This window comes from Anabrus simplex, chromosome 6 (genome assembly GCF_040414725.1).
Source record: "Anabrus simplex isolate iqAnaSimp1 chromosome 6, ASM4041472v1, whole genome shotgun sequence".
Lineage (NCBI taxonomy): Eukaryota > Metazoa > Arthropoda > Insecta > Orthoptera > Tettigoniidae > Anabrus > Anabrus simplex.
The window spans coordinates 63,107,000-63,126,842 of NC_090270.1; the positions used below are offsets into that span (position 1 = coordinate 63,107,000).

General features: G+C 38.9%; 1 protein-coding gene across 1 annotated transcript in view; it reads left to right on the forward strand.

Moving 5' to 3' along the window:
• AsnS (asparagine synthetase) overlaps window positions 1-10,282 on the forward strand; it is a 91,742-nt gene extending 81,460 nt beyond the window's left edge. Inside the window, exon 12 of the transcript XR_010860536.2 lies at window positions 6,034-10,282. The gene's annotated coding sequence lies outside the window, so the exon portion shown is untranslated. The remainder of the gene's footprint in view (window positions 1-6,033) is intronic.
• Window positions 10,283-19,843: the final 9,561 nt, after the last annotated feature.

The following is a 19,843-nucleotide window of genomic DNA, read 5'->3' on the forward strand; positions in this document are numbered from 1 at the left end:
TACTACAACCCCTAAACACCCTCATAACCATGTACAGAGATCGGTACCCTTTATTTACAATCCCATTTATGTGATTACCCCAGTGAAGATCTTTCCTTATATTAACACCTAGATACTTACAATGATCCCCAAAAGGAACTTTCACCCCATCAACGCAGTAATTAAAACTGAGAGGACTTTTCCTATTTGTAAAACTCACAACCTGACTTTTAGCCCCGTTTATCAACATACCATTGCCTGCTGTCCATCTCACAATATTTTCGAGGTCACGTTGCAGTTGCTCACAATCTTGTAACTTATTTATCACTCTATAGAGAATAACATCATCCGCAAAAAGCCTTACCTCTGATTCCACTCCTTTACTCATATCATTTATATATATAAGAAAACATAAAGGTCCGATAACACTGCCCTGAGGAACTCCCCTCTCAATTATTACAGGGTCAGACAAAGCTTCACCTACTCTAACTCTCTGAGATCTATTTTCTAGAAATATAGCAACCCATTCAGTCACTCTTTTGTCTAGTCCAATTGCACTCATTTTTGCCAGTGGTCTCCCATGATCCACCCTATCAAATGCTTTAGACATGTCAATCGCGATACAGTCCATTTGACCTCCAGAATCCAAGATATCTGCTATATCTTGCTGGAATACTACAAGTTGAGCTTCAGTGGAATAACCTTTCCTAAAACCGAATTGCCTTCTATCGAACCAGTTATTAATTTCACAAACATGTCTAATATAATCAGAAAGAATGCCTTCCCAAAGCTTACATACAATGCATGTCAAACTTACTGGCCTGTAATTTTCAGCTTTATGTCTATCACCCTTTCCTTTATACACAGGGGCTACTATAGCAACTCTCCATTCATCTGGTATAGCTCCTTCGGCCAAACAATAATCAAATAAGTACTTCAGATATGGTACTATATCCCAACCCATTGTCTTTAGTATATCCCCAGAAATCTGATCAATTCCAGCCGCTTTTCTAGTTTTCAACTTTTGTATCTTATTGTAAATGTCATTGTTATCATACGTAAATTTTATTACTTCTTTGGCCTTAGTCTCTTCCTCTATCTCGACATTATCCTTGTAACCAACAATCTTTACATACTGCTGACTGAATACTTCTGCCTTTTGAAGATCCTCACATACACACTCCCCTTGTTCATTAATTATTCCTGGAATGTCCTTCTTGGAACCTGTTTCTGCCTTAAAATACCTATACATACCCTTCCATTTTTCACTAAAATTTGTATGACTGCCAATTATGCTTACCATCATGTTATCCTTAGCTGCCTTCTTTGCTAGATTCAATTTTCTAGTAAGTTCCTTCAATTTCTCCTTACTTCCACAGCCATTTCTAACTCTATTTCTTTCCAGTCTGCACCTCCTTCTTAGTCTCTTTATTTCTCTATTATAATAAGGTGGGTCTTTACCATTCCTTACCACCCTTAAAGGTACAAACCTGTTTTCGCATTCCTCAACAATTTCTTTAAACCCATCCCAGAGTCTGTTTACATTTTTATTTACCGTTTTCCACCGATCATATTTACTTTTTAGAAACTGCCTCATACCTGCTTTATCAGCCATATGGTTCTGCCTAACAGTCCTACTTTTAAGACCTTCCTTTCTATCACATTTATTTTTAACTACCACAAAAACATCTTCATGATCACTAATACCATCTATTACTTCAGTTTCCCTATAGAGCTCATCTGGTTTTATCAGCACCACATCCAAAATATTTTTCCCTCTGGTTGGTTCCATCACTTTCTGAATCAGCTGTCCTTCCCATATTAACTTACCGTATTTCACGGCATAATCGTCGCCACCGCGTAATCGTCGCATCCTTTATTTTCAATACAAAAATCGGACTTTAAACCTTTAATTACATAATCGTCGCACGTCCAAATTTTGTTCACTAATCTGGTTAAAAGGTAAATGGAACTGCAACGTAAGTTGCACATGAATGCGCAGTTTAAATACGTGTATGGTTTACGGGCAATTTGGCAACACAGTCACGTTTGCGACATGTTGCACAACGTATAAATGAATAATACCGGTATATGTACGACGCATGGCTTACCGGTAGACTATCGGCAGTTTGACAACGTGGTCGCGAGACAGTGTACTATTTATTCACCACCTACATATTATGCTTACCGGTAGGCTATCGGCAGTTTGACAACGTGGTCGCGAGACAGTGTACTATTTATTCACCACCTGCATATTATGAGTTCCCATTTGAAATACGTAAGGCTGTAAGTTATCGCTTATCGGCAACGTCACCAGGAAATACTGGCTAGGTAGGTTGAATGGACCTCGAACCAGCCTCAGATACAGGTAAAATTCCCTGACCCGGCCGTGAATTGAACCCGAGGCCTCCGTGTAAGAGGCAAGCACGCTACCCCTACACCATGGGGCCGGCTCCTGTGTTATTGCGCACGAAGTGAAATCCAAGACGATAACGCAGATTTCCACGGAATTATTCAGCCGAATTATTTACGATGTCTCAGTTGTCATCGCTAGACTCTTATCTTACCTACTACTACGTCATACGTGTCCGGGCATGGGATGAAAACTTTTATCCAAGCAGTCAAGATAATTATTAGCCAATGCTATTAAAGTTTTATTTTATAAACTCGTCAGTCTTGTAATGTAAAATCATCAATAACTGGGAAGAAGTATTAACCTAATTACCGTATGTTTAAAAGAAATTGAAAAAATTAATGTTTGTTACTGACGTCTCGGAATACAGTCAACTATACAGTAGATCTACACCGCGCTAGCTAGAGCTCCGGTTTGCAAGCTTTGCGCAAGCGCAGTAGTGTGTCGCAACCAATGAGCTAAACTGATAAATTGTTGCATGCTTCCTTGCTGCCTAACAGTATTGGCTGCTCTGGAATGGACAGATCACAGATGCATTTATTTGTTTCAGATTTACGTGCTTACTGTAGACATGTGTGCGTGAGAATTCAAGTTTTTAATTTGTGTTTTGGGTGTTTGCAGAAATAATTTGTTTTAATAGTGAACAATTACGGAAAGTCATTTATATCGCAAAACATTAACGTGTGAAGCATTTATAAGCGATTATGGGTAAATATAGAAACTATTCTGCGGGCTTCAAGCTAAGCGTAATTGCCTTCGCTGAACAGCACGGGAACAGAGCTGCAGAAAGAAAATTTTCTGTGAGTGAAAAGTTGGTGCGTGACTGGCGGAAAGTAAAAAACAAGCTGAAAAGCACAAACCCTTCTAGACGCGCGTTTAGAGGTCCTAAAACAGGGAAGTTTCCTATAATTGACGAAGAAGTGTTTAGGTACGTCAGTGAAATACGTAACAATGGCTGCAGTGTATCATATGAAATGTTACAAATTAAGGGACAGGAGGTAGCGCGCAAACACAACATACCGGTAACTCAGTTTAAGGCGACTCGTGGGTGGATTAAGGGGTTCATGCGACGACACAATCTGTCAGTGCGAAGGAGAACAACACTAAGCCAAAAGTTGCCTGCTGATTACACGGACAAGATTGTAAATTTTCACCGATTTGTCATACGTTTGCGCAAGGAAACTTCGTACTTGCTTTCTCAAATCGGTAATGCCGATCAGACTCCAATCTTTTTTGATATGCCTCGCAACAGCATTATTGCGCTAAAAGGATCACGGAGTGTATTAATGAAAACCAGCAGTAGTGAGAAGTTGCGATGCACGGCAATGCTAGCCATTACAGCTGACGGGAGAAAGTTGCCGCCTTACATCATTTTCAAGAGGAAAACGATGCCTAAGAATATACAGTTTCCCCGTGGAATTCATGTACGAGTGCAACCAAAGGGTTGGATGGACGTAGAACTCATGCTGGACTGGGTTAAAACTGTGTGGAATAGAAGACCTGGTGCACTACTAAAACAACCAGCTCTGCTTGTTTTAGATAGTTTCCGAGGTCATCTCGTGAACGAAGTGAAGCAAATTCTCACTACAAATAAGACACGACAGATAGTCATTCCTGGTGGCCTAACATCTGCTTTGCAGCCACTAGACGTATGTGTTAATAAACCCTTTAAAGACCACTTACGTCGATTTTACAACGAGTGGATGATGAGCGGCGATCAGCAATTGACGCCCGCCGGAAATATCAGGCGTCCACCCTTGGACTTGTTATGCTCGTGGGTGAAGAAGAGTTGGGATCTTATACCACCTGAACTAGTCTCCAAGAGCTTCAAAAGGACTGGGATTTCGAATGCACTAGACGGTTCCGAAGATGACGCAGTGTGGCAGGGAGACGAAGAATCTGATACTGGTATTAACAGAGGCGAGGACGGCGCATCAGATAGCGAAACCTGCGATAGCGACACCTAAGATTTGGAATAAATTGCGTACCGGTAAGTCCGCATTTCACAACAAAGCGATAATTTTTTGCAAGTGTAATATTTTAACTTTAATACTCAAATTAATGACAAATTAACTTAATACGTTCATTTTTATTTTCAGGTTGGAAAATCGTTCACCGAATTGTTGCGAAAAATTATGAATTTTGTTTTAGACTATTTTAATTATTTTGATGTATAAACGCGAGTATTACGTGCATCTTAAATTTGTATCAAATACAATTTAGTTATAAATACATTTTTTGAGTAATACAAATACTGGTATTAAATATTCATCGTATAATGGTCGCACCCTACAATTTTTTTCGAAAATTTTGGCTTAAAAAGTGCGACGATTATGCCGTGAAATACGGTATTTGCCATTTGTTGGTCATGCTTCCTGTCGTTTGCATTTCCTTCCCAATTTACATTTGGCAAATTCAGATCTCCCGCTACAATCACATTTCTTTCCATGTCGTTTCCCACATAGCTGACTATCCTATCAAATAATTCCGAATCCGCATCAGTGCTACCCTTTCCCGACCTGTACACTCCAAATATATCAAGTTGCCTATTATCTTTAGAAATGAGCCTTACACCTAGAATTTCATGTGTCTCATCTTTAACTTTTTCGTAGCTTACAAATTCTTCTTTCACCAGAATGAAAACTCCCCCTCCCACCTTTCCTATCCTATCTCTACGATACACACTCCAGTGCCGTGAGAAAATTTCTGCATCCATTATATCATTTCTCAGCCATGATTCAACTCCTATTACAATATCTGGTAAATATATATCTATTAAATTACTTAATTCTATTCCTTTCTTTACAATACTTCTACAGTTGAACACTAACAATTTTATGCCATCCCTACTTGATTTCCAGTTCCCTGTTCCCTTATCACCGCTCCCTAGGCCATCCTGTTTCCCTGAATGTACCTCCCTATTACCCTTCCAAACAAATTTCCTAACTTATAATGGAAAATGTGAATCGATTGTCTGGTTAAAACATAAGGCATCTAAAAAAAACTAGCTCTGAGTTATGAGATTGAAAGTTTACGTGTCTCTATAAAATCGGACAATGGGCCGATGACCTAGATGTTAGTCTCCTTTAAACAAGCATCATCATCATCATCATCACCAAATCAGACATTCTTGGTAGCTTCTTGTTCTTTTATCCTTCTCTGCCACTGTAGATAAATGACACACAACATTATGTTCCTGTTCAAACTATATTTCAAAAAGGTGCAGTTGTGAAAAGTTCAGCATGACAATTGTGGACATTTCTACAGTAATTTTTTTTTTGTTTACTTTGGTTTTGGTTAGCGATACAATTAATCTCAGAACTCAACTTGAAAAATGGAAGAGAATGATATAAATAACTCAAAATCCATATTTTTTGAGTTGTCACACTTTTGAACCAAACGATCGATATATATTTGATATATTTTATGTCTTTTATGATACCATGTATAGAAGAAATTGCAGTGATCTTGTGTCTGAATCAGTTAAGCATTAAGGAGACGTCCAAAAGAGTGTTGATGATAATAATGATAATGATAATGATAATGATAATAATCATTGGTATTTCTTCATTTGTTCCCTCAATCTTGAGGTTCGCAACATCCATAGACATTGCTTTGTATTGTTCCTGTTTCTGTGCCAGACACAATGCCTCCGAGAGGGATGTCTCAGTCATCTGTTGGATGGTGTTATACTAGCATGCAAGAGCTCGCTCGCACTTCTTCCTGCAGGGGACGTTTCCTGTTATGATTTGTTTCTCCAGGTGTGTTGTCCACATTGTGCTATATACCTGAAGAACTGGAGAATCTGCTGCTTGTCTGTCGTTGGCAGTCTGCTCATGATATTGAGCTCATTCATAATGCACTTGTTGGTATGGAATGCTGTCCAAGATATGCAGAAGTTTTTTCTCGAATACCACATTTCAAAGAACTCTATTTGCTTCAGATTTTCACCTTCAGTTGTCCATAGTTTTATTTTGTAAATCAGTACTGAGAATAGATCTAATCCTCATTTTTAGTTGCGCAGAAATTGAGCGATCCTACCATAAGTAGGCCTCTTGTATAATGAAAAGTTTGACTTGGATTTCTGGTAAATTGCACTTAACGGTAGTGTTTACATTCTACTATATATGTTATGATTTATAGGGGCCGATGACCTAGATGTTACGCTCATTTAAACAACAAGCACCATCATCAACTTAACGGTTTTTGGCAGTGTCAGGGTACCGGAAACTGTTGTTCTTCAGAAGTTCTTTTTCGTAAAAGTTCAGACTTGATTCTGGTATATTTTCAAATATTTCTAGGCTGGGCCAGTACCGAACCTGCCACTTTAGTCTGAGAAAGCTTGTACTTTACCTTCTGAGCCAATCAGCATGACGTAAACTACACTTGAAGACTAGACATCAATAACGGGCTAAGTGCCAAAACAATTAAAAATGTTTAGACCCAAAAAAGTGAGCTCTGTGCCATTGCCAACAACTTAAAAAGCGCGCTATCTGCCATTACCATGATTGTAGTGCATACAAGGCCCGAGATATGGCATGAGAGGTATGTGCCGGGCCACTGGTGAAGCTATTACGGGTTATGTGCCACCGAGCTTTTACTGTTGATTCTGAGCGTCATGACAACAACATCGCTGTGAATTTTAACCTAATTCTTTTGAGAAAAGCCTGTTGAGAGTTTTAATTTGTGATAGTACATTTTAAGAACGATGGAATTAAACAGTGACACAAGCAAAATAGAAAGAAGGGAGAATCAATGTTTTATTCCCCTCAGCTTTCATGCTACAATCTGTGTGTCCATGTAGGTGACAACAACAAGGGGCTCGTCGTACTTGTGGCACGAGGGTATGAGTGGACGAGGCGGTAATGAAATTGCTCCATGTCTGTTTAAAGCACTCGGTAGTCCTGAATTTATGACGAAACGAAAACTTAATGTCTAGTCTGATAACTGCAATGGCCAGAACAAGAACAAAATGATGATGTTTCTTTGGATTTACGTGATGATTACTGGCAAGTATGATGAGATAAACCATAAATTTTCAGTTTTTATCTTGTGACAGAGATTTTGCACAGATCGAGAAATATAAAAGGGTTGAAAATTGTCAAGTTCCTGACCTGGTCAAACTTATGGTGAATGCAACACCGAACAATCCATTTACGGTTACTAAGCTTCAACCTGATGACGTCTTTGATTTAAAAAAAAGCAGCTGATTCATACATCAATACGACAAAACTAAATATTTCCAAATGAAGCTGGATTAAAGTTCAAAAAGCCGCACCTGGATTTGTCAAGAAGAGAACAATATTTAATGAATTTGAAGCATGGAGCACTTGCAAGGTTCTCAAGAAAAGGGTTACTACTAATACAATCAAGAACTTGGTTTTACCATCACACCCGTGTCAAAAAAACTTGTCAGCTGAGAAGAAGAGATTTGAAGGAAGAGAATCCAGTATTCTTCGAAGAATTAATCAATTAAAATTGTTTTGTATTCTTAGAAAAACTATACTAGGACTTTCTAACTAGAAGTAAAAAAAGATAAACTGTAATTAAATGCTTGAAAATGTACTTGGATACTTTTTATTACTGTAGAATTACTGAAATAAACAGTTAAAATTAATAAAAGGTTGAGAGTTTTCATTGGCACTTACCTCGTTTTTGCTGACAAAAAATGTGGCACTTAACACGTTCTACATTTTGCTGAGTAAAATTTTATGTTTTATTCATACGAGAAAGGAAATTAAGAAAAAAATGCAATAGGAATATGAATCTTACCCTAGATATTAAATAAAAAATATGGTTAAGGTTCTTTAAAAAAGATTTTTGACACAAACAAAAAAAATTGAATAACTCAAAATCAACTTTTTGGCACTTAGCCCATTATTGATGTCCAGTCTTTACTTGAATAATAGAAGTTCCTGCAAATTACTTAGTGCAGGAACTCTTATGGTCCAGAGTATGAAGATTATAACTGCACAGTCAAATTACTAGGTGTTTCCTGTGTATGTATGTATTCTGCCCGTTTAAGCCGCGACTAACACAATAGAGACACGTGACACACTCAGGGGTGCTCAGTAAGGGATTGACATGTTCCATAAAAGAAATGGTGTGGATCAAGGAGATGGGCAGATATTAGTAAATAATGAACCATCGAAATAAAAATTAATTGTGGATGATTTATTACAAAATAATTCCGTCCTTCTAAGAATTATGATTGTGTGAGATGATCACTAAAAATTTTAATTTTACGTTAACTCTTGCTGTACATCCAAAAATTAAAGCAAATGGGATGGTACATGTTAATGAATTCTTATTAATTTTGACAAAAATTGTTTTCATAAAAGTCATATTTTATCGAATTTTATTTTGAATGTTAAATTTAATTTTGCTTAGAGAATGATGCTTGTACGTATGTCAAATCATGCTGGAAAATCTGGAACAAGATTTTAAATGCTTAAGTTACATGACTGGTCAAAAGATGAAATACAAAAAAAATTAATAAATTGCTTTTGTCACTTAATTTCACCTTTTAATTATTTTCCAATTTAACTCGACCTTTCAGTGATTATCTGTTCAGCGTAACCACAGAATACACGTGACTTTACGTGATAAAAGTAAGCAGAAAGAAAAAAAAAAAAATTAAATTAAATCTTTAACCATGTGTCATGACCTTAACACAACGCCGAAACTCAGAACAACGATGGTAACACACACATCAATAATTCACAATAAAATAAAATCACTCAACCTGTGGAAATAACAAAATAAAAATGCACGTAATAAGTCTCCCGTTACCATCATCCACCAAGGAAAGAACTGTAACCAACTACAACTAAGGATACTATTTTACAAATACACACACAAGTCCACACGTTATCCGTCCATTTCATGGAAATGGCAGACTCTCATAAATAATGGTTTGCACCTGAAAGTAATCCATCCGGTACAAATAGTCTGAATAATGGAGACTAATAATATCGTCAATATCTGCATCGAACTCAGGACGTTACCAAAATTTAGCAAATATCGAGGAGTTGAGTAATATTATACAGCTACGATTTTGATATTCTTGCGATGACGCTCATCCAGTATGACAAAAAAGGCTCTAACCATCTCATACACACAATTTTATTTTGTAGGAAGACGTGGTTTACGTCGTGGTTCAATAATATTTTATGAGGACGCTATCGCCTATGGTTCTCTCAAAACATCAACTCGCAAATGCATCAAAAATGACGATAAATTATTCCTAAATATCCATTCCTCATTGCACATAACATCGCAGAAAATAGATTACATGTGCTTATGATCATAGAGATGCGAAGATTCGCCCCCAAATAACACATAAAATCACCATAATCCATGCAACAATTCTCCACATGGCACAATGTGAGAGGTGCAATAGCGAAAATAATTCGCAACATCTGTCCAAAATATCATGGGAAAATTCTCATAAATGACTGGAACCACATATAAATATAATAATCAGACAATGTCCTCCCTTAAAAGTATGAAATTTAATCCAAACGGAAGCTATCCGTATCGTTAACGTAGCATCAATATGTCAGATGAGCCTGCTCCCTCATGAAAAATGTAGCAAACACTTTCGGCAAAATATAAGAGAAATAAATTCCGAAGAATAAAAATGTCACGCGCACACAATCCTCAATATTATAGTAATTGAATGGAAACGTAATATTCCTTAAAGGTTAGCCGATAGTTGATATTTAAACCAGATACTTGTCCTATGACTTGACTTATTGAAACCCGTGTGGTCGCTGATGTTGACATACCGTCATCACACACTTGAAGATCGTGTAGTAAGAGAAAATACAAATCCAGTGTCGTATAGCACAAGAAAATGATATGGTAAAGATACTAGAAATCTACACAAACTACTGTTCAGTCAATAATCCCTTCACCGGGCGAGTTGGCCGTGCTCGTAGAGGCGCGCGGCTGTGAGCTTGCATCCGGGAGATAGTAGGTTCGAATCCCACTATCGGCAGCCCCGAAGATGGTTTTCCGTGGTTTCCCATTTTCACACCAGGCAAATGCTGGGGCTGTACCTTAATTAAGGCCACGGCCGCTTCCTTCCAACTCCTAGGCCTTTCCTCTCTCCCATCGTCGCCATAAGACCTATCTGTGTCGGTGCGACGTAAATTCCTTAGCAAAATAATCCCTTCAAGAAGAAAGTTAACTACTTATTATAGCTACATAGTGCAGATAATACCCAGTGTAAATGAAATGTTGACTTAACTTGGATGTCTTGATGACCCTGGTCTCCTTCTAGGCTGGATTCATGGCATTAGGACGCTGCCAGCATTGGTCCTGTCTTTTAGTACTGCATCCTGATGTGGGTGATGTCTCCAGGGCACACAAATTTCTTACTGTAGGTCTTCATTGCCTTGGCCGGTATCGAACTTGTATTGCTTGAGGTGCACTGAAACTTTCACAAAAATGTTAGTACAAATTCCCCACTCGTGGTTTCACAATTGACATGTCTTTCTTTATTCGTGTTAGAAGTATCAACTTTACTTGCAGATATTTAACAAAAAGAAACAAGATATCTACATTCCTACTATACAAATATACAAGTCTATTATACAATCACTGATAGAGCAGCAATATTCGAGAGCTAGATGATGCTTGCCCAGTATTGGGCGACGTCAATAGCGTTGGGGGAGGCTGCAATCAAGTCTTTCACAGTGCACACTGAAGGACATAAAACACACTGACATAGATGTTGGATCGTCTGCTGCTCTCCGCAATCACTTGAGAAGCCCCACTTCCGCGAATTTACTTTTGTACTGCCGACTTCCGTATGGAGTCTGTTAAGGGGTTTCCATACTGTCCACTTCTCCTGGTGTCCACTTGGAAGACTTTCCTTCGGCTCTATCCAGTTGGAAAGGTGGTGGATTCTTTCTTTCCACATTGTGACTCTAGCATCTATGCTTTCCCCTCAAGGTTAACTGATGTGCGGAGAAAACTTTTTCTAGATTTTAGCCTCTGTGTGGCTGGGTGGTATCCATAGAGAGGATGTGCTTCTGAAGATGACTGGAGCCTTTCTTTGTTAGCTGCTACCTCCCTACGAATCTCACCGGGAGCAATACCAGCTAAAAGTTGGACCATTTCAATGGGTGTAGGTTTCAAGCATCCAGTAATGATCCCCTGCAGCTTTCGTTTAAAGCGATGTCGACCTGCTTCGTATGAACTGACCTGTACCAAACCGGGGAGGCATATTCTCCTGCAGAATAGCAGAGAGCTAGAGCTGATTGTTTGTGGTTGTGTTCCCCAACTTGTTCCTGATAACTTTCGTAGAATGTTGTTTCTGGCAGCTATCTTTTGTTTCAGGTTTTGGCAATGTTTCTTATATGTTAATGTGCGATCCAGCATAACTCCCAGGTACTTTGGTGTAAAGCAGTGTTCGAGTAAGTTCCCCTTCCATAGTACTTTGAGTTTCTGAGAGGCCAGTGCATGCCGCAGATGGAACGCACAAATTTGAGTCAGCTGGATTTGGTTTGAGTTGGTTTTTCTCATAATAGGTACCTAGCTCTTCTAATGCAGCAGTTAGAGATCTCTGCTTCATCAAAGGTATCAGTTTGAGTAGTAAGTGCAAGGTCATCGGCATAGATAAAGCTTTTAGTATTTTCTGGTAATGGCTGGTCATTAGTGTAGATGTTGAAAAGAATAGGAGCCAGTACACTGCCTTGAGGTAGTCCATTCCTTTGATTCCTCCATCTGCTTCGGCGTCCTTGGAATTCGACAAAAAAGTGACGATTTTCCAGGAGAGTAGCTATCATCTTGGTTACCTTGATGTCTGTAATCATTCTATAAAGTTTGTGTAATAATATCCTGTGATTTACTGTATCATAGGTGGCTGAGAGGTCCACAAAAGCCACACCAGTAATCTTCTTCATTTCAAACCCGTCCTCGATGTGCTGGGTTAGATGTAACACCTGTGCTGTGCAACTCTTTCCTGGGCGGAAGCCACATTGCTGAGGGATTAGGACTTGCTCTACTACTCTCATTAAGCGATTGAACAACATTCTTTCCATTATTTTGTATAGGTGGCAGAGTAAGGAGATCGGTCTGAAATGTTTTGGGTTCGAAGGTTCCTTTCCAGGTTTCAGAAATGCGATCACCTTGGATTTTCTCCATATTTTTGGAATTTTTAGGGAAGTAAAGCAGTTGTTGAAGAATTTTAAAAGCCATGCCTATGTGGTTGAACTGAAGTGTTTTATTTGTTCTATTGTGATATCATCTAATCCTGCCGCTTTTCCATTTTTGGTACATTGAATCGCTTTCTGTAATTCCGTTATTTCAAATGGCCGGGATAGGTTACTGGACTTCATTACCTCGCTTTTTAGGATATTATGTTCCATCTTCCTTATTGGGTGATTTGTTTTCCCATTGATGACAAGCTGATTTGCGATTTGGTTTGCCGTAACATTTGCATGGACTGGTCCCTTGGTTGGATCGTTGCTAAGTCGTTTGAGAAGCTTCCAAGCTTTTGGCTATCCCTTGACATGTCTGTTTCCTCCATAAGTTTGATCCAAGCATCTTTCTTTGCCTCTGCAATTGAGGAAAGTAGTTTCCTTCCAGCTGAGATAGTGTCTTCACTTAGTGGATCTTCCTGAAACAGTGAAATATATGTGTTCATTTGGGCAGCTGTGTCTGAAGTTAGACCTTGTATATAGTTAACTCTGCATCCTCGTGGTGTGGAAGCGCGGGAAGCTTTCTTCACAGCTTCAACAAACTGATCATAAAACTCTGGTGTTGGGTGGATATCTGATATTGTTTTATCAAGGGTTGAGCTGAACTTCTCCCAGTCTGCTTTTTTGAAATTATATCTCCTTCGAAACGGAACCTTTATTGGTTGAATTGCAGAGAAAAGTTGACACATTATGGGCCGATGCTGGGTATTTGGAATGGGATTGCACATTGATTTCACACATTGCTGTGCCACGTGTTCACTCACAAATATCAGGTCTGGGTTGAAGCCTCGTCGCCATCTACTGCGGTTAAAGGATGGAGGTAGTTTGGGGTCATGAATAAGTTGTAATTGGTAATCATCAGCCCATTCCAACACAGCTTCTCCATTATTATCATCATCTGTATATTCGCATGCACTGTTATGGCTGTTGTAGTCTCCAACCACAAAGTTTGTCTTTTGTTTGAAGTAGTTATATGGAATTTTAAAGGAGAAATCTACATTTGGTGGTTTGTAGACACCCGAAACGGTGCAGTTACTGAGTTCCACAGTTATTATCTCGATTTGATTTTCATTGGTGGCTGCAACAGACAAAATTTGTAAATTTGGTTTGGCAAAAACAGCGCTGCCATACTGTCTGTGGGGAATCTCGGCCAAAAGTCTCATTCCCGCTATTTTTGGTCGCCGTAGTTGCTCATCCCTGTGAGTTTCCTGAAGGCATAATATATCACATTTGTAAGTTTGACAAAGCTGGTGTAACATTCCTTCTTTAGATGGAGATAAACCTTCGATATTTACAGAGATAATGGTTAGTGTTGGTCTTCATAAAGACTGTTCTGAATATAGTGATTGGGTTATAAATTGACTGGTAGATACTTCTGGAATGCTGACGTTCAGTTCAGTACTGGAATTTTAATCCAGGTACCTATGCAGGGGCACCATGAACACGAATCAGCTTCACCCCCAATTGACATGTAATGATACGTACTTTCTTCCTAGACACTATTGACGTCTGTTATGACTTTAGATGGTCTGTTAAACTGCCAAGAAATGACACTGTTCTCCTCGTGGTGCAAGTAACAGCTGTCCAGGTCTATAAAAGACCTCCTTGCGTAGTGAGCTTCCGAGCAACACCCGTAGCCAGCAGATAAGCAAGAGTAAGAATATTCTAGTTCGGTTTGCCACCTATATTCTGAGCTCTGACGTCATACCTCGTGATTCTATTGACGTCCTGAATTCCTCGACGTTGTAATTAACATGTCCCCTAATCTCTTGTTAATTAATTAGATAATTAATTCCACAATTAATTTAATTTCCAAATATTATTATTTATGCCTTCCTGAAATGTAATATCAAAGCTTTTATACACACTTGTTGGAGAATGTTTATTAAGATGTCGAATCTGAAGTTGTAATATTACGAAAGATTTTGAATGTAATACTTCTCGTGGATGAAAAGTTCAGCAGTATTAAATTTTTTCCCGTCTTCTCTTGCGGTGATAACATTGTCTTTCACCCCTCAACAGGTTACACAAGAAGAAAAGAATAACGTTATCCCTTTGGGTTCCACTGCCGACAATCTGCGCGGAATACCTGGCATACAGTCTGGTCACATAAAATTCACTGCCGATTACAATAGACCTAAAATGTCATCCACCTCTTGACTGGTTTAAAATTTTGTTCCCAATAAAATTTTACTTAACGATCTCGCACATCTTATTATGTGACATTTTGGTCTTAGATCCATTAGGTAGCTCATTGATGAGGTTGTTGAATGAGTCCTTGCAATGACTGTGAAAGTTGGAGGTGTTCGTTTACACATTGACTATAGCTGCCAGGTGTGCAGGATTTATGCGGCTCTTCTTTTTTCTATTCTGCCGTTGCTTGCTCAGTAACGTTGACATGTGCCGGAATTTCACCTTCAGACGTATAATACAGTTTTAAGTGAGCCGAGTTAAACATGAATTCATGTCCACCGTCCAGGCTCTGCACTTTATAGGCATTGTTATTGTAGGCTTTAATAATCTTGTAAGGACCGACGTACAAGTCTGCAAATTTTCCATATATGCGTTCAGTGGGCTCAGATAGTGTGGGTTTGCGGATCAACACATAATCTTGTTCTTGTAGTGGATGGCGGAGAATTACTGCTGCAGTGCGCTGGGAGTTTAGTTTAATGTGGACTTTTTCTTATTTTTAGAGCCTTCATCTGGCTCGTATGGAGGTGCAGATGGACTTAAGTTATTCGATCCAGATTGCTTTCTATATTCCTGGAATGCTATACTTTCTGCATTCACGCAATCCGGATTTACATCCATATTTTGCATTGCCTGTTTCCACTTGTCCTTTTTATGATTGCTTCTCCGTAGCTCATCGATGGATCTCATACTTTCTCGGTGTCGTTCTTCCATGGTATCTCGGAAGTTCCGATGGTTTTGATTACCATTTTGTAGTGAGTGGTCGTAGGGTCGATTTCTTCTGTCCCTTCTAGATCCATTTAGATAACGGTTGTATGGATAGTCTTCCTGTCTCCTATCCTCTCTCCTATAATGTGGAGGTAATCTTTTGGGATCTTCTTCCCTGTTCAAGTCAGCCCTGCGTTGTGGATTACGGTATGAGTACAGTTGATTTGCTCCTCTTTTCCCTGTTACATTTTCCTTCTCTTCTGGTCCAGAGATTTCCACGACATTCACTTGCGGATGGTGTAGTTTCGAAGGTCTTTGCGCCAGCTGAGCGTTAGTATTATCCAGCTGTCGCAAAATCGCGTCAGCTTGAACTGCATTTTGAACATTAGCAGCAATCAAAATGCGTTGTACCTCTAGCAGAAATTGCTTCTCTAGAGCTCTAATTAAATCCGTTTCTGATAATGGAGCGTCCAACTCTTTCATCCGCCTAAGCTGTAGGGCGAAGTAGTCCGCATAGCGTGTAAGTCCATTGACATTATATTTCCTGGAGTATAATTCTAATCTAAGATTTTGTTGATGGTCTGAACTCCAATATTTCTGCAGAAATGCCCTTTTGAAACCTTCAGAATTCTCAAAAGTATAGCGGAACGTGTGATACCAATTCACAGCTCCTCCGTCTAAGAATTTCTCCGCAGTTCTGAGTTGTCGATCGGGTGGAATTTTGTTTTCTTTCATGTACTCCTCCAGCTCACGAATAAAGCCTTTGGGAGACTGTTCCTCAGTGCCGCTAAATTTCCTAGGTTTATCCTCGCCTGTCCGTATAATATTTATAATTTGAGGAACATTCCCAATTGGTGAACTAGCTACTTCGGGATTGAAAAGATTTAAGTTAACAGGGCTTTGTTGACCATCTTTGTTACCTGTTCTGTCCTAATGTTTACATGTGCCTGTTCTTTGACCGTTTCTTCGATCTGGCTCTGGCGATCTAGGATGGAATTTATTAAGACTCTTGTACTTCTATCTTGAAGTTTGAGAAAGTTGAGGTCCTTTTCCAGTTTTTTCATGGTATCGGCCGTTTCCCCGACTTTGAGACTGTTCACTCGAATGTCTTCTGATAGACTACCGACTTTATCTGTAAAGTTTGTTTTATCGTCATCCATGATTTTCTTTATATCGTCAAATTGGAGATTTAATTCCTCCATCTCAATCCTATTCACCTGACAATTACTCTTGACATCCGTGAGATCTTTGCTGATTTTTCTAAGATCTTTCCTGACATCGCTTATTTCCTTTGCCTGTTCTACCTTAGCATCCGATACCTCCTTTTTTATGGAGTCAACTTTTTCCCTAACATTGTCCATACTAGCTTTGACAATGGCTATATCACTCTGAAGTGAGGTGACTTTGCCAGTGAGAATCTTGTTATCCTCTTGTAATTGTTGGGTTAAATGTGTAACCTTTTCCAATGTCTTATTTTGATTTTCCCGACACTCTAGCGCGATGTTATCAATACGACAATGTGTCTCTTCCAACTTCCCAAGAAGTTCATCCAGACATTTCCGTGACTCTTCCTGAGCTTTTTTTGTTTCCTTCTTGGATTACCGTTCCCGTAAGGTTCATCCCTTGTTCCACCTGTTCTATAGCCACTCTAGTTTCCTCACGAGCTACTCAATTTTCTTCACGACCTATTCGATTTTCTTCCATCACCCTAGTTAAAGTGTTCATGGTTTCCTCCCGAGCTTTTCTATTTTCCTCATGAGCTACTCGATTTTCTTCACGAGCTATTCGATTTTCTTCCTGATTATCGTCTATACGCTGAGTCAGCGCAGCCAACGCCCTAATCTAATCCGTACTGCCAGAGATTTACGAATGGCAGGAAGGTTGATATGCGGTAAAAGCGGTACATGTAACTCCCCTCCACTGGGGGTGTATCTAAAAAGAGCTGTACCACCTCGGGATGAGGAAATTAGTTTACTTTAGTAGAGAAATATTCGCGGTTGTTGCTGTTTATACAGCAGGCGAGATCATTAACAAAGTGGTCATTTAATATCTTGTAACTCGGGCCAATATAGGTATATATTTGGAGAGAAGTAGGTTTAAAACGTGATAAAAGCTATTCAATCAAAACAATTGTTTTACTCACCAACGTACCTAACAAATAATAATAATATAATTTTATGTCCCCACATATTTTAAAAGATTTTCGGAGACGCCAAACAAAACATACTAGGATATGCGTTAATAAAAAAAGAGACAACGAATGTACGGAATTAAACAGTATGATAATAAAACGCATTACCGCCACACTTGTAGATACCCATAAATGCGGTATATTTTCTGTTATTTATTTTTATTCTTTCCTGATGTGATAAATGTAGAGAACAAACATGAAATTTACTTAAAAATGGGGTCTGTGTTTCAACAGCCGCAGTTATAAAAATAATGTTTCCAGTTACTATGTATTACATTCGGGAGTATAACTCGTAACATATACTAGTTATCAGCCGATGGTTTGGCATGCCTTCTACAGTACGGCTTTATTCGGAAGGAGTGGCTTCTGCTACATATACACCAACTGGAAATATCAGAGACCATCTCCAGAAACCATTTGGGAATAGATTCACACTGTTTAGACTCTATAGTCGGGAACGAAATTATTTTTAAAAGGTTCAAAAACACGGGGCCTCGCATGCTCTCAATTGCAGTGCATTGCTCAAAGAGAATGAAGCATGTCTGACACGACTGACGAGATGGCAGTGAAGATGACGTCACTTGAATTGCCGACACGCCGGTAGCAGGGCAGGAAAGTTGGTGGCGCACGGTGATAATTCAAATGAAAGCAGTGATCAGGTTTACTGTGTGGTAGGCCTACTGCTGAACTGACGGAGACAAATGACTGGACATTTTGTATCATTATTTAATTATATGATAACACGATACCCTTATCCCTTTTTTCTACGGGGTCGAGCATGAAGTGAGACGAATCTTCGTAGCAAGTTCTTACGGCCGTATGCCCTTCCTGACGTCAACCTCACCAGAGGGATTAATGAGATGTAACGGATGACGTGATATGAGTAACTAAAACAGACTTTTATATGTACCGTACCGTAGGCCTAAAAGTAGTGTTCACCGTTTATTGTCTTTTTACGTTTAGAAATACTGCCTTCTAACAAAAATAGTCAGTATAACTTAAATACATTCTAAGTTTGTTAAATAATAGTACAGAATGTTTACACGTACAATTTATAGCTCTTTATAGCCTAGAAGTCATGTGTTCGCTGCACAAAATTTTGAGGTTATCGCATATTGGACCCCCCTTTACTATTTTTGGCTGTAAAAGTGGGGAAGAAAGGGATCTAATATGCGAGTAAATGCGGTATTTTGACTGAAAAAGAGTTAATTCGTCACGTCCGTTATGCTTCCGGAATGACGAAGGAACTTGTCCCGCACATTACGCGTGCATGCTTTCGCGGAAGACGAGTTATCTAGCCTGTCCATTTTGACATAAATGTGTCTTATTGCTGGGGGTCATCTGAAAATTTGAGTTACAGAAGTTAGCATCACAAAAAATGTGATGGAAATGTAACTCTTGCAGGCTGTGATGTAAGGTATGGATTGATGATCATATAATGTTACCTAGCAACCATGCAGGCTATGTCTTATGGCTGGTGGTCATCTGAAATTAGAAGCCATTGATAGATGGCCATGACCGAGAGACGTGTTTATGATCATTTTATTTTCGCAAAGGGAAAAGTGGTTTCTTTTGATTTGGAAATTCAAAGCATAATTCAATGTTTGAATCGACTTCTTGCAACTGCTTCAATATTTATTTTACTAACCTATACAAACGTGAAAGGAGCACAGGCTATGCTAATGCGAAGTGGCTGCATCATTTGTTGTAGGCAAGCTAATATCTTTTTCCTCTTTTTCATTTTCAAAAGCAAGTTCATTGTCACTTTCACCACTTGTCCTACCGTTGATATCTAAAGAGTTGTCATCTAATTCGTCATCTGAGTAATTGAGATGAAGAATAGATTCATTATCCAAACGAGCACGCTTAGTTATGTATGGAAGAAAATAAAATGACATATAGGCGCTCAGTGTGGCGCAGCAAATCTGGAACCTACTGACATCTATGAAGCGATCATAGAACTACCACTCAACAAGAGTAAGAGACGGGATAACAATAACAGCAGATAATAGCAGATAACAATTTTCAAAGGTTCTAGATGAGTTAATTTGTCATTAGCTGATTGAGTAACAACTACTGGTAGACGAATTAACTCGTCACGCCTGATTAAGTGGTTAAGTAAATTTAGCATTACAGTTAATGAGTCGCATG